The sequence below is a fragment of the Sorex fumeus genome, unplaced genomic scaffold (genome assembly GCF_029834395.1).
Source record: "Sorex fumeus unplaced genomic scaffold, SorFum_2.1 ptg000054l, whole genome shotgun sequence".
NCBI classification, from domain to species: domain Eukaryota; kingdom Metazoa; phylum Chordata; class Mammalia; order Eulipotyphla; family Soricidae; genus Sorex; species Sorex fumeus.
This window is the reverse complement of record NW_026606111.1, coordinates 33,154,897-33,171,940: the sequence shown is the minus strand read 5'-3', so window position 1 is coordinate 33,171,940 and position 17,044 is coordinate 33,154,897. Positions and strand designations below refer to the sequence as shown.

Sequence of the window (17,044 nt, the reverse complement as noted above, 5' to 3'; positions counted from 1 at the left end):
TCTGTTGCGTGCAAGGCAAACACCCTACCCGTCCTACCCCCTGTGCTATCTGCTCCAGCCCTGTTGTTCTGATATAAAAGTAAAATTTGAATTCTAAAATAGTAATTGTGTAAACATATATTTCAAAATGTATCGCTCCAGCTCCCTCAATCATGTTTGAACCCTGGTACTGCCCCCAACCCACCACCCAGATAACAACGTGTCTTGATCGCTCCTTGGTCCCAGGGTGGCCTCTGCAGAGAGGCAGGTGGGCCAGGCCAGGAAGGTGGTCTTCAGTGACCACAGGGCGTCACGTTCTCCGTAGACCAATGGGGCGCATAACGGGCCAAGCGGAGGGACGCCTTGCACATAGCCCCATGCGGTGGGAGCCCGCACCCTCTCTCGCTCTCCCTGCCTTGCTGCCACATTTGGGTGTCACCCTCTTGAAGGAATGAAACCTCCCTCCTGGATGTCCCTTGCGCCTTCCCAGAAAGGCTTCTTTCCGCCCCCAAGGAGACAACTGCTGATAAGACCCTTGGGCTGCAGTGAAGTCACTGGTCTGCTGAGTGACAGGTTTGCATGCGACTCATGAAAATAGTTTTTAATGGACTTGAAGGGCAAATTGGCCTGGGGAAGCCACGTGACAGACATTTGGTGCAGGTCAGGGTCGTTGCCCTTGGCTTAGATTCCACCCACTCAGCCTTGCCAGCTCGTGTCCGTTGGGGGGACTTATCTCCAGAGGGCAGGGGAAGGTGGGAAGTGGGAGGAAGGGTGAGGGATTGCAGGTGATGAGGGCTCTTCTCTGCATATCGGGACCAAATCCTGTGAATTGGACTTGGCTCAACTCTCTGGGCAAAGTAGCTAAGTGGGTTTCGCGTAGATTGGTTTCCAAGACTTTTCTGCTGCATGCAACCAGCCTCCCCACTGTCTCTCCTCCCCAGTGTCGTGACCCTTGATTCCTGATATCTGGTTTTGTTTTTGTTGTTTTACAATTTTTATAAAGTAGTTCACATTGGGCTGGAGCAACAGCATAGTAGGTAGGGCATTTGCCTTGCATGCGGCAGACCAGGGTTGGATTCCTCCACTCTCATGGAGAGCACGGCAAGCTATGGCAAAGCCTGGCAAGCTCCCCTTGGCAATTTGATATGCCAAAAAACAGTAATAAATCTCACAATGGAGCCGTTACTGGTGCCTGCTGGAGCAAATCAATAAACGGGAGGACAGTGCTACAGTGCTATAAATTTAAAAAGCTTTAAAGTATAGGGGCAATTTCACAACAAATAACTACAAACACATAATCATAATAATGCTTTATTTATTAATAATTGCTTACACAAAATATAAATTTATCCTTTTGATTTAAAATTATTATCCAAATAAAAATCTGACATTTTTCTTAAAGTATATTTTCTCAAACACAAATTCTCAATGACATAGTCATTTTCTTTTGCAGTGAAATAGTGTATGAGTCTACAATAGTGTTTGACCATCACAGCCGGAAACTATTGTCTTCCTCTAAACATGGCTGTAGCTGTCTTCTGCTGAAATCACTAATATGGATGACTATACTTTGACTTCTAACTTCTGAGAAATAGAGATTAAGTGTTAGCTGAATGGAGTCATTTTTTTCTAGTATTATAACTACATAAGAGTGTTCTGAGAAGGTTGAGCAGTGCAGAGGAGGAGGAGTTGATAGTGGAAGGGAGGCATTAGCACATCTAAAATTCATGTTCATTTCATTTATTGTCTAGAGTAAATGTGATGGTGTTTACTATGTTTATTTTTTTTATTGGTGATTTAACTAGCAATTAGGCATTGATGCATTATTGGATATTGTTACTTCCTTGTTAAATTCCTAATATTTTTAAAAGAAGGTAAATCTATAAAGACCACAGTAATGAGAATGCTTTCCTGCTTATGGAGAGATTGACTAGATACATCTATTCAAATTCAATGAAACTGAATGAAAGATTACTTTGCACTATCCCAACTGAAAATTAAGTATGTATAACATGCTATTGGAACAGAGTTTTTTCATATTTTTAGAGAACATTACAAAATTTCGTTTTTGCTATCAAAAATACAAAAGAAAACTAGTGAAAATTATTTTAGAATTTAATAGTACAAAGGTTGATTTTTAGAAGTCAAGAAAGGAATTTATGATTCAACTTTCCTATACTGGAAATTCTTTTTTTACTCTGGCTGGAGTGATAACACAGTGGGTAGGGCGTTTGCTTTACACACAGCCAATATGGCTGGCCAGAGTTCGATTCCTCCACCCCTCTTGGAGAGCCCAGCAAGCTACCCAGAGTATCTCGCCCACACAGCAGAAGCCTGGCAAGCTACCTGTGATGTATTCGATATGCCAAACACAGTAACAATTCTCACAATGGAGATATTATTGGTCCCACTCGAGTAAATCGATGAGCAACGGGAGGACCGTGACCGTGACCTTACATATTTACAAATAAAATCACTTTATTAAAATGTGAGTAGAGGTTCAGAGAAAAAGTACATTAGAAAGTGCACTTGCCTTTCAAGCAATCTACCTAGATCGATCCACAGCACTTCACACTTCCTGAGTACTGTAAGAGTAATCCCTGAGCACAGAGCTATGTGTATGCTCTAAGAACAGTCAAGTATGGTTCAAAAATAAACAACAAAAAGCCTAACAAAGTATAAGACTGTTTGTAAGTACTTAATTATATAATAAAATATTCATAGAACAAGAATTTCAAAGCTTCTTCAGTTTCAGTGGTGTTTAGAAAGATTAAAAAAGAGTAATATTCCTTGGTTTGTGTTAACATTCCTTTCCTTTGGCAGGAACACAGGTAAAATGATGGTCATCTTAGACAGATTTACCATCCTAAGTTATGGCAGGGAGCATGATGTATTGGTATTTATTGGGTGTGATCTAGCATATTAATTTAGGAAGCACTCTGTGATAAAGAATGCTTCGTACAAGAAAACTAAGCAAGCCACCTCCGGAACTGTCATCAGCAGGAACTTTTAGAAACAAACTGAACTAACTTGCTAACATGAGTTCAGCAGTATTTTCTTATTACCAAAAGAATGGAAGCCATAGACACACAAGGTGTGCCTCTAAATCTACCTCCAACTCTTCTCAGTAGAATCATGCACTATTCATTCCCAGGGAAGGAAGCCAAATAGATTAAGGCTGAAGAATTAGCAGGCCTACAGAGACAAGGCAAAGCATGGCATGGAGAAAAGGAGACCTAGAGAAGAAGGCCACTAGATTAAAATATGGAATTACACAGAACTGGGTTTTTATTATGCTGCTGTTGTTGTTTTGTATCTGGAAGTGTCTAGTTATGAAACACAGTGAAACCTCATTGAAATGTGAAAATCAACATTTTCAGAGACTTGATTGAAGAATTTCTTATAATAGATGAAAGTATTGTAAGTCTGTACCTCCCTTCCTTGATTTATAGCAATAAATCTAAGTAAAAAAATGAAATAGCACTGTCCTCCCGTTGTTCATCGATTTGCTCAAGAGGGCCCAGTAAAATCTCCATTGTGAGACTTGTTGTTACTGTGTTTGGCATATCAAATACGTCAAGGAGAGCTACAAAAAACTAAATTGTGGACAAGAAGCAAAAATATTTTTCCAGTTTTAACTATTATATCTTAATCCAATTACGTCAATTAGTGAGTTTAGTACACGCATATTATTGTAATAGGAAGTAGCTACTAAATGGTGAACCAAACTTATTTCTGAGTTGGTTAAATAAATCTATAAATAAAGTTTTAGCTCGGATATTTAATTGTCCTACTTCTGCTCAATACAAAGTAAAGCCAATGAAGGATAAAATCAAGTTTACTTTTTGACTAAAATCTTTTCAATAGGGAACTACAATTTCAAAATTTTAGCATTTACATATTAATTTGTTATAATTATATGAACATACAATTTGGAAACAAGTAAATGGGGAACCTAATTACACTTCTAAGTTTATTTTAATGAAAATTTGGAAATAACTATTAAATCTTGTTGTATTTGGGACAGAGGGTAGTTGGGTCAAGGTTCTGCTACTTTGAGGTAATAAAGGAATAGTTTTAAAAAATGAATGTATCTAGTGCAATATTCACATTGTAACAAATAGTAGTGAAGCTATGATATTATTACTCTGCCATGTTTCTTAGAATTTATGATGCTGGGGCACATCCTTTGTATCCTGTGGGCATAAGGATGAATTGCAGTGATCTTGCTTACTGTTGCTTCTAAGAGAAGACAAGTAAGCAATAAATAGGTAATATAAATTGTCGAAGAATAAAACATAAATGTGATGAAGAAAATTACAAATTTTAAGAGAAGATATAATTCTGGAATACCATAAATTATGAAAATGAATTACAAACACCATATGTCCTACAATAATAGAAGATATCAATCAGTGGGAAAATATGTTCTATTAATACTTAAGTATTGTTAGAATATCATTGAAATTGGGGTCTGCAACTTGAAAAGCTAATGTCCAAAACTATATTGTCTCTCTCTTTAAAATATATTCTATTTCTATAAAGTTTTTTACAATAGTTCATTACAGATATTATTCAAACACCAATCTCACCACAGTGTACCTTCCCACCACCATAAGAGGAAAGTGTGTGAAGGTTGTTGTATTTCATCCTGGAGCCATTTAAGCCTTTATATAAAAGAGTACAAGCATGTATGTTAAAATCAAACAAATGTGTGCTACTTTTGATACATCAGTAGGCTAGGGTATAAGATATTACAGGGCCACATTCATGTTCATGCATTCCAGGACATTCTGTGTTGCTCTTTTCTGGGAGTTTTATTTCATAGTCTCTGGATCTTGGTCATTGATGAGATTATATGGCACTGGGGGAAGTTTGTGCGTGAGACTGACAAGCTACTGGAAAACTGAGGAACTGGGGGAGGAGGCCAGACCCATTCTGAGCGAGCATGGAGATCTCAGTCATGAGTTCCACATACCTGGGTTTTTCTGCAGGTTCCCTTATAGGTGAGACTTGTGGGAGTTTGTGGTGAGCAGCCTTTAGCATGGCTGCTGCTGGGTTCTGGAGGTTTTCAGCTGCCAGGGTTCTGCTTGGGGTGGAGAGAGAAACTAAAACCCCCCAACCCTGAGGTGCCCCAGTGAAGAGAGTCAGGCGTAAGGTCAGGACATCAAGATAACTTCTCATTTGATTGCTAGTTTTTATATATATATCCCTACAAACATGCATACACTATCCCTTTTATAACCTAGGTTCTGAACAGGAAATTTTTAATGATAATGTAGTCTAAGCAGTGTTTTTTCTATCACTGATTCATCATATATGTTAACTTCCTTTTTTAAAACTAAAGTTATTTGTTATCATTTTAAGTGTTTCTTTATAATATTATTGAACATAGGTACTTTGACAGGCTTAAGTAATTACTTTTAGAGTGATGCTAAAGGCATAATGCTTTAGACATATTGTGTTCAAGATTTTTATCTAACATCAATAATATGCAAGATTCTGTGAACATATATTTATATTTCAACTAAAATGAATTATAGCAGAGATTGGAATTTCTCAATTGGATACCCAATTCCATGAGATGAATACATTGGAGCTAATTTAGAAATGTATCATTAGGGAGCATATTGATTTGGTGGTTAATGAATAGGCACATCTTATGAATATCTGCTGGTGTGAGTTACGATAATCTTTAAATCACACCTTCGATTTCTATTTGTTCTTCTTTAGCCATTAATGTCAGTGTTAATCTTTTATAACCAAATATTTTCTCCCATAAACATACATATTTCTTCATACTTTTGAGACAATATAAATAAATGTATAAAGTATGAATATGGCATACTAATGTTTATTTTAATTATTTTATTTTATTTTATTAATCAAGTTCTTCCTTGAATAAGTTACTTGATAATCATAAGTTTCTGGGTATTATAAATATTTTTGTCTATGCTTTATAGAAGGGTAAATATCTTGCAGTTTATTAATCATATCACGTGACTACTGACTAATTTCTAGGGAAATAAGGTCAGAGTGATAGTACAGCAGGTAGGGTGTTTGCTGTGTATGCAGACAACCTGACTTTGGTCCTCAGCAAACCATATAGTTCCTCAAACACCACCAGAAGTGATCCTGAGTGTAGAGCCCAGGAATAATCCCTGAGTACCACCAAATATGGCCCATAAAAACAAAATAACAACAAAACCAAAAGGCTTTCTAGACAATAAAATTATATGGAATAAATAAAGTATAAATGATTTTGATCATTTCATTTATATTATAAAACATATATCAATTTTTCTGTAAACTTTGAGGTAATGAAAAATTGTTGCTGTGAGCCAAGACATTGAAACACTAAGAAATTATAATGTACTAGTTTTTTACTACTTGTCGGCTAAAGGAAAGTATAAAACTCAACTCAGAATGGAAAATGGAAAAAAAGACAAATTGATGTGTATACATATACTAGTCTGTAGATTGTAAGATCACATTATTTGCAGTAAAAATGTAAGGTTGTGTTTTCTTATTCCAAGATAGCATATCTTAGCTTCATTTTTACATTGAATGTATAACTTAAGGCTAAAGACAACAATTCCACTGAAAGAATGGACCTAAATTTATGAGTCTTAGTTCAAAGTCTTCCAGTACCTAGAAAGTTACACCCACCAAATGCTGTGTAAACCCATCAGTGGCCAAGCTCCAGAGATTATAAAACCAGGCTCCCAGAAGCGCTTGGCCAGATTTGCAGACATGCGACCTCTTATTGTCTAGTTCTCACTCCCAGAGACCTGGCAGGCTACAAAGAATATCCTGCCCACATATATGCCTAAGTGGGAACACCTGTAAAAGTGATTAGAGGCTACCCCAAAAGCCTCCATCCCTCTCAGAGAGCCCAGCAAGCTATCTAGAGTAGCTTGCACAGCAAGCTAGTTCAGAAAATGAAGCTCTCATGACATAAATGATGGCAAAAATGAGATGAAATGTAAATTTTAAAATTTATGTATATGCCTATGTATATGTATACAAGTACCCGCCTGCACAGCAGAGCATGGCAAGCTACCTGTGGTGTACTCAATATTCCAAAAACAGTAACAATAATGGTCCTCATTCCTCTGACCCTGAAAGAACCCCCAGTACACCATTGTACTACACTAGCAAGTGACAGGGACAAATGTATATGTTACTGGCACCCGCTTGAGCAAATCAATGAACAATGGGATGATAGTGATAGTGATAGTTCCAAATAGTACTTTGGTCATTAGGGGTCCCCAAAGAACAATTCTCAGAAAAATAAATCATGTTTTATATTAATTATCCTTCTAACTATTCCGCAATATTCTGCACAATACAGTGGGTAGGGCGTTCACCTTACAAGCGGCCAACATGGCCGACCGGAGTTCGATTCCTCCGCCCCTCTCGGAGAGCCCGGCAAGCTACCGAGAGTATTCGATATGCCAGACACAGTAACAACAAAGTCTCCAATGGAGATGTTACTGGGCCCGCTCGAGCAAATTGACGATCAACGGGAGAGCCTTTACCTTTACCTTTACCTTTACTAGGAAACTGTAAAGAAATTTAAGATACTTGTAAATCACGGTATTATCACGGTCCTCCCGTTGTTCATCAATTTGCTTGAGCGGGCCCAGTAACATCTCCATTGGAGGCTTTGTTGTTACTGTGTTTGGCATATCGAATACATCACGGGGAGCTTGCCAGGCTCTGCCATGACGGCGACATACTCTCAGTAGCTTGCCAGGCTCTTCGAGAGGGGCGGAGAAATCGAACTCAGGTCGGCCATGTTGGCTGTGTGCAAGGCAAACGCCCTACTGCTGTGCTATCACTCCAGCCCCACTTGTAAATACTTTCGTTAAATAAAATAAATCAGGAAAATCAATATAGTTTGTCTTTTCTCACTAGTTTATTCTCTTTGAACCATTTTACAAATAGAAGCAGCCAAAACACTTCAGATATGCTAGGAAGATTCAAGTTATCATTTATATCTGAGAACACACATAAGGGCTGTAAAGGTGTAGTTCCAATTTACCATTGTTCATAGGAAAATTTCATTTACCTAGACTTAGCTCTTAGTTCAGAAAATGAAGCTCTCATGACATAAATGATGGCAAAAATGAGATGAAGTGTAAATTTTAAAAAAGAATATAACTTGCCTATGTATATGTATATATGCATATAAAACATGTAATGTTATCTTTATAACTATTCCTTAATAAATGGTTGGAGTTTCAATATTACCATTTGTGTACAATGCCTACATAGAAGCTTCCATACTTTATAATACAGAGTTTTATCCTATAATTTGAAAATAGTATAGCTGTAAGAGAAAGGCAAAATAATCAATGTCTTTGATAGTCTTAAGGAAATATTTTAAGACAAGTGAGGAACTTTGTTCCCCTCGTTGGAATATTGTTTTACTCCTACAATAGGTCTCTCACTTTATTGATTTTTTGTCACTATTAATAAATTCTTCAAGCCTGATAAAGTGGGTGGATTAAAGAGCTTCATTTTTTTCTGCTGCCATGTGTTTTCTCCTATTTACATCTTTCTCTTCATACATAAGACGTTCTTTTGTCCTGCAAGTGATTATTTATGTGGTAAAAAAGTTTTTGAAAGGTAATATATCATGAAAAAAGTAGATCAAGTGCCATATCCTCCCTGAGGGATAGCATACTGGCTTTGCATTATTCTGAAAATGGCCTTGCCTTTGCTCAAACTGAGAATAATTCATTTCATCTTTGAAATTATTATTTAACTCAAAGATGTCTTTTTTAAAGTAACGTTTAGACTTTTTAATCTTAGTAGAGTATTTCTCTACTATTTTTCGGTATTAAATTAGTGAAGAAAACTGTAAATCTAGTATTCAACAAAATATTTATTATGAATATTGATCAGTTAATATTTGTCCAAGTGAATGTGTTGAATTCAATCTAAGAAGTATAAAATACTGGTAGACAATAAACAAACTAATTCCATAAAAATATATGGGATAGGATAGGTATAGATAAAAAAAACTTTCTCAAACACATACAGATGGCCAAAGAGTATATGAAAAATTGTTTTACATAACATTATCAGGGAAATGAAAATCAAAACAATGATATAAAACCTTATATTAGTAAGATTGGTAAACAACAACAACAATACAGCCAGTGTTGGAAAAGGTTTTTTTCCCTTTTTTTGGGAAAAATGTACCTTCATTCACGACTTATGAGAATGGTAACTTTTTGGAAAACAACAAGAGCTTTCTTCAAAAACTAGAGATTGAGCTTCCTTATGACCCAGCAATTCTGATTCTGTCCATATACCCCAAGGGGCCCAAACATATTTTCAGAAAATATATTTGCACTCTTATGTTAATTGCTGCACTGTTCACAATTGCCAAAACAGGAGAATTATCTAAGTGTCCATGAGTAAATTATTTAATAAATAAACTACGGTACATAATCAAAATGAAATGCCACTTGACTTGAAGATGAAATCATGTCATTTTCCTCTACTTGGAAGGATCTGGAGAGTATCAAATTGAGTGAAATTAAAAGGGGAGGTGAGACACAGAGCGATTTCTCTCTCATGTGGCAGATAAATAAACAAAGTAGGAGAATAACAAATGGTGGAAAATGAAAACAACAGAAACTGCAGATAGTTCCTTGCATCAGACAATGGTGGAGGAAAACAGTCACTCTGGGAGAGATTGGTACTAGACTGGGTTTTTCAGGAAACCTTATCACTAAAAATACTGTAAATCACAATGGCTTTTGTTTGTTTGTTTGTTTGTTTTAATGCCTATCAAGGAGGAAGTCTGGTGGTGAAGAAGAATCTGAGGAAATTGGTGGAGGATAGTTGGCATTAGAGGTGGGACAGGATTTGGACTATTCATTCTCGAAAATCAGTTGTCATTAGTTTTGTATATCACACTGCCTTCAAAAAAATCTAATTATGTCTTGTTACTTCCATAAATATACTCTAAACACACAGCAAATGTAGCAATACGATTCTAAAGTATTTTAATTTATCATGTAATTTATTTTAATATTAAAATTGCATTTTACTATTTTCCATCCTAATATATTTGACCAGCTGACATAGTCTTACGACAATAACCTAAACATATTCTGGTAAAACAGACCAAAAGTGATGATGCTGAGTTTCTAGTATGGGTGAGGTATTAGTATGAGTGAAGTAAGCTAGTAGAATTGGTAAGAAAATTTCATGCAAACTTTATTTTATTTGTGGGAAGCAAATATTTAGGTTAAAGTAAAATGCAAGTTATAATTTGGTGGGATGTTTTCAAATACTATGTACTGTTTATAAAATTCACTGTCATTTGTGGAAAAAGAAAAGGTTTGGAATTAAATGTTAAAAGAACCAAATTTGTCAATGTTTAAACAATTGTATAATTGTTTATTATACAAATTTAATCACTTCTCATACTTTTGGCTAAGATCAAGTGTAGCATCTGTTCTTATTAGTTTAAGTAATACAAAAGATATAAAAATTACATACCATTTCTTAATCTCTGCAGTTCAATTTAGACTAAATTCCCCAAATTCATTGCAATAAATATCTACATAAAGTGCTTTTTACCGTATTTTTATCCTTTTAACTATTTGAAAGAAGTTCTACATGGAGCTGGAGAAGTTCTATAAAGAAGACCACACCTTCCACAAGAATATTGTGGGTGATTTTAATGCCAAGATAGGACTGAGAAGATCAGCTGAAGAACTTCACATCAGGACCCATGGCCTAGAATGGAATGAACAGGGTGAGAGACTATCTGATTTCATCATGTCGACCAAGACCATCCATGGTAACTCACAGTTCCAGAAGGCAGAATCTAAACCTTGGACATGGGAGTCTCCAGGTGGACAAATCCACAACGAAATAGACCATATCATATTCAATCGACAGTTTTGCCTGACCGATGTCACTGTTGTTCCAAAATTCTGAACGGGATTGGACCACTGTCTCCTTTGTGCAAAATTCTACTTCACAGAGCGGGGAGAAAGGGCTACAAAGTTTAAAAAGAGAACTCCCAGAACGACCACCAACTGGGAGCTCTTTGGCACTATTGAGGCAACATGGGAAAATGCCATTGTTGACAACATTGATGAGGAATACGAACGACTGGTTCAGCACCTCCATTATTGTGCGAGGAACACCAAGAGAGAGATAGCCACAAAAAAATGCCTGTCTTCGAAAACTCTTGAGCTTATTCACCAACGTGGTTTGGCGCATGCCTCAGGCAACCTCAAGCTAAAGTTCGAGCTCACAAAGCAGTGCAGAGATGCAATCTAGGAAGACCTCAAGAGAGAAGAGCAGAAGTGCTGGTAGATGCGGCAGAAGCTGGGAAAAGTATTCGTAACGCCCGCCTGTCCTTCGCCAACTACAAGACCAAGATGACTGTCCTCCGATGGCCTGATGGATCCATCACATCCTCCAGAACAGCAATGGAGAAAATTATCCATGACTTCTACTAAAATCTCTTTGATAGCCATGTCCACTTGCCGACATACCAAATTCCACAGGATGGATATGTCATTCCCTTCCAATGTTCTCCCTTCCGAAATCATACACTGGTTCAGCTCTTCACATGCTACCTGTCTGAATGCAGGGTTCCGTCCCAATGGAAAACCAGCAGGACCGTACTACTGTTCAAGAAGGGAGACACCCATGACATTGGCAACTATCGCATGATCTGCCTATTGTCTGTCATCTACAAGTTGTTCACTCGAGTCATCCTAAAGAGGATTGGCAGAACACTAGGTGAAGGACAACCAGGAGAGCAAGCCGGGTTCTGCAAAGGATTCAGCACCATCAACCATATCCACACGATAACCAAGCTCATTGAAGTTTCTCTGGAGTTCAAGATGCCGCTCTGTCAAACGTTCATTGATTTAAAGAAGGCCATTGATTCTGTTGAGACACAATCTGTCATTGAAGCCCAAGCCAATCAGGGCATTCAAGCCCAATACATCAAGATCCTCCGTGAGCTGTATTGCAGATTCACTACCAGGATCTCACCATTCTACAAAGAAGTAATCATTGATGTCAAGAGAGGGGTCTGGCAGCGTGATACCATTTCACCGAAACTCTTCAGTGCCACCCTCGAGAACATCATGCGACGACTGGAATGGAAAGGAATGGGAGTGAAGATAGATGGTCGGCAACTACACTACCTCCGCTTTGCTGATGACATTGTTTTAATAAAACCAAACATCAGCCAAGTGGCACAAATGCTGGCCAACTTCAAACGTGAGTGTGGAAAGGTAGTACTACAGCTGAATCTTACGAAGACAATGTTTATGAGAAACAGCCTCGTTCCTGACACCCCATTCACTCTCAACGGAATGACCATCTCCGAATGCAACAGCTATGTGTACCTAGGTCGAGTAGTCAACATGACAAATGACCTGGCACCCGAGCTGTGCAGGAGGAAGAGAGCGGCTTGGAACGCCTTCAAGAACATCGAAGAAATAGCTAAGAGGACGAAGAACCTCCGGCTCTGGGCACATCTCCTTGATTCCACTGTTCTTCCTGCATTAACATATGCCTCAGAGACCTGGGCCCTACGCAAACAGGATGAGAACGCTATTTGGGTCTCCCAAAGAAGAATTGAAAGAGCTATGCTTGGAATATCACGTTTCACTCAAATGAGAGAAAGAATCCGGAGTTCCGACATCCGTCGATGATCAAGAATTAGGGACACTGTCTCGTTTGCCAAGGTGTCAAAAATCAGATGGACTGGTCACATAATGAGATTTAAAAACGACCGCTGGACTAGAGCTGTTACCGACTGGATCCCACGGGATGTCAAAAGACCGTGTGGCCGCCCACCTACCAGATGGTCAGACTTTTTCATCAAGATCATGAATAATCGGTTTGAGGCTTTTCATGTTCCTAGAGCGAACAGACGCCATTGGGCTACACTAGCACACGGCAGGGACAAATGGAGACGTTACTGGCACCCGCTCAAGCAAATCGACGATTAACGGGAAGTTAAGTGATTAAGTGAACTATTTGAATTCTCAAATCATAAAATATATAGTACAAAACTTTATTTTGGAATATAAGTAAAATCACAAATTGCTGAAAGTCCCATAAATGATTGAGCTTCTTATAAAAAGAAGTTATTAAAAATATAGAAAAGTGGGTAATAGGAAATACTTTCTTGCTAAACTGCATTAACAGGTTTGAATATGCCTGTGACCCAAACAGGTTCTTTACCACTTAGTTTTTTTCTTTCAAGGACTCCTCCAGGTGTCTGCTGTGACAGCAGTTCTACGATTTTAACAACATAGTGGCTTTTGATCTCATTTTAGTTACTCTGATTAAGTAGACACACATCACTTGCTGTGCCACAGTGTAAGAAGCTTGTGTTTCACCTTTGCTGAATTAGTACCCACTGAGCACTGCAAATATTTAAAATGTCAATCTATTTGATAATGTCAGAGAGGCCTGCAAATACCACAAAATGGCACCAAGGAAGCATAGACACAGACAAAAGAACATTTAACATCTCTTTTTTTCAAGGTAAAATGAGAGTTAAATAGAAACAGTAAACTTATGATGAAGTTACTAAGGTCAGCAAATTTAATAATCCCAAGTGGAACATGGGTTTATAACTCACTGTTTTACTATGTTCTCTCTCATACATAGAAGGTTTTCTGTCATTGAGCTTAATCCCAGTGCTATTGCGGGAGAATTAATTTATATTGACACAGGATTAAAGAATTCTTGCACAAAATCCATACAATGTCATTATTTAGAAATCTGTAGACTTTTGTTTCCAAAGCTCCCTTCAATTATGAAACTTCAAATTTCAAGTGGCATCTTTATTTCATTTTCAAATATTGTCACAAAAGCAGCAAAGGAAGACAACAGACTGACATGAAGCCTACAAATGTTCAGCAAAACTATACAACACCAAAATTCTCATGATCTTTTTTATAGTTGCTGCTCCCCAACTCAGCCCTAAAATGTAACTATGCTTTTAGTTCCTGTTTGCTTTGTTAAAATTACTATTGATAAACAATGAATACGTTTTCAAATAGTTTTTAATGATATATATTTTAATCAGGTAAGTAACTCTACCAAATGTTAACCAAATTTATTCTATCAAAATACTCAGTTCATTCCTTAATCAACGGATTTTTAAAGTTGTGCTAGCTAGATATCAGTAGGCAGATTGGATCCAGAAAGGATTAGCTAAAATCAGGAAGGCAATGCTGCAGTGTTTTCAGAGGAAGTCCAAGGAGATTTCATTCACAATCTTTCTTGAATGTAGAAAAAGGGAAAGAGAAATCGATTTCCTGAAAGTTACAAACAGCCTTTTTATCGTTTTCTCCTAGTGTGAGCTTAGTCGTATGTCCATATTTAGTTACAAGTCTTAAAAATATTCCAGTGTCGAAAAATGTAAAGTAAATAGATGAAAATTAAATTTCCTCATACCATATATATATATGTTTCCAAATGACTTTTAGCACCATACAGGGACATGATAAGACATTGATTTGAACTAACCAGAGAAAATACATGAAGGCACAGTCAATAATTTGAAGTACCAATCAACATAAAATTCTGATGTGTGTGACATATAACTGAGACATTTGCTTTACCTTCTAATATGATAAATCTCTCATCTTAAACAGGTTTTGTTGTAAGATTATTTAAAAAGAACAACAACAACAACAACTTGGTATCGGGAGTTGGAGATATAGTGCAGCAGTAGAATAATCAGTGCATAAATAAAAGTAAATAATTATGAATATTAAACTTACTTTCTGAGAAGGAAGCATATCTTCAGCATGACTTTTTGTCTTTAAATTGCTTTATCACAGATTTTATGTATGATCATTCAGCTTAGAAAAAATCAACATTTTGGGAAAATGTCTTATGCTAGATTGAAAATTTTCTAATCCTAAATTTATTATATCAATTGAGTAGCTGAGTTGCTATCCAAAATTCTTTCTCCTTCACTGATGATTATATACTTTCAATTATCATTGATAATTATAACATTTATTCTAAATTATTTTAAGACATGCTTATAAAGCATAATTATTTTATATGCAAAATAAAATATAATTTAATAAAACGTATTGCAATTAATGTAATACCGGTGGAGATATAGAAATGAAGTCTTTTATAGCCAATGTAGAAAACTGAAAATCAAAGTCTTAGCTGATTATTAATACTCTTTCTACATAAATAAATTCCTTTAATTCAAAATCATTTTACTATCTTCAAAAAATATTTCTCACTATTTCAATATTTCATATTATTTTTCTTACATGCTATCCATAAAATATATCATATTATTTTAGTCTTAATAAAATTATTTAGTGATACATGATAACATTTTTATTCATTTACTTTTTATCCTTTGAATATAATGCTGGGCATTGTAAAAAGGATCAGTGTTTCCAATGTGAGTATAAGAAGTTAGAAAATCATGTCTTCAATGAATATATAATCTAGTAGTGAAGGCAGATGTTAATGTAATGATCGATTATTTACATTTGAAACTTTTAATACAAGTATTTCAAAAAAAAGTCACTAGCATTCTCCAAACATATACTAAAAAACTTTGATCAATTCAGTAAAGAATGGAAGTTCTCCATGACATGATCTGAACATACAGGGAAAAATTGGATTTGACTAGGTAAAAACAGCAGTCAAAAGAAATATCAGATAAAGCAGTTTGCAATTTATTTAACAAAGTATTATAGTGCATTTTGAAATATATACATGTATATGTGTATAATACCCACACGTGTAAATATATGAGCATTGCTAAAAGTATAGTATAAATTCAAGCTATAGAATAGAAAAGGGTTTATAAAATCAACATTTTCATGTTACTGGTGCTGAAAAATTATTTTAAGTACATGTATTGGATTATAAACTATATCTATGCAAATGTCGTAGTGGTGGCATAAAATGATACAGAGAATAAAGTTTGGAAAATATTCTGTATTTCTTAGAAAAAATTATTGCAATTTGAACTGTAAATATGTTAATGGAGACTCAGAAGTCAGATCAGAGAAACTACCTAAAATTTTTAATCAATAAGATTTTGTGTATTATACAAAGATGAAAATAGTAAACTGGGGTACTTATAATGACCTTTTGATATGGAATGTTTTGCAGAATCAGGTGGGGCATATAATAATAGTTTACACTGTATCACTGTCATCCTGTTGTTCATCGATTTTCTTGAGCAGGCACCAGTAACATCTCCATTTGTCCTAACCCTGAGATTTTAGCAAGTGACACATTGGAGGATCTTTCAGGGTTATCAGTGTTAAAGGGTTTTGGCATATAGAGTACACCATGGGGGGCTTGCCAGATTCTGCTGTGCGGGAAGAATACTTGTGGTAGCCTGCCGGGTTCTCCAAGAGCAAGAACTAGACAATAAGCTTGAACTAGGCAAGCTTCCGGGAGCTTGGTTTTATAGTCTCTGGATCTTGGCCATTGATTGGGATTACCCGGTGCCAGGGGCAGTTAGTGGGTGTAACTGCCTAGCTACTGAAAGATGGGGGATCTGGGTGGAGGAGGCCCAGTCCCAATCCAAGCAGACTCGGATATCTCAGCCCTTGGTCCAGCACACCTGGGTTCCTCTGCTGGTTCCTTCGTGCATGAGGCTCATCCAAACTTGTAGAGAGTGGTTTAAGCCTGGCTATGACTGGGTTCCAGAGGTCTTCAGCTGTCGGGGTTCTGCTCGTGGTGGTGAGGGAAACTCAACTCGCCCTCTCCAAGGGGCCCCGGTGAGGACAGTCAGGCACAGGGGCAGGAGAATCTGCCTGAGGGTGATCACTGTATCAGGATTACAGTGATACAGTGATACAGTAATAACAGTTTACATTCTATTTTAATTTGTTTTAATTTTATTAGATAAAAAGTAGAAAAGTCACAGAGGTTGTTGAATACTTTTCTACTCATGCTAAAAAAACTAAAGTCTGAATATAAAACACTGTGAATCCCTTTCAAAAGGCAGATGCTTAAGCTATAAGAAATTTCCAATTTTCAAGATATAATATATGAA

At 36.7% G+C, this 17,044-nt stretch overlaps 1 pseudogene; it reads left to right on the top strand.

Moving 5' to 3' along the window:
- The first annotated feature begins 10,417 nt into the window (after nt 1-10,417).
- On the top strand, nt 10,418-10,508 carry LOC130033858 (uncharacterized; annotated as a pseudogene).
- Nucleotides 10,509-17,044: the final 6,536 nt, after the last annotated feature.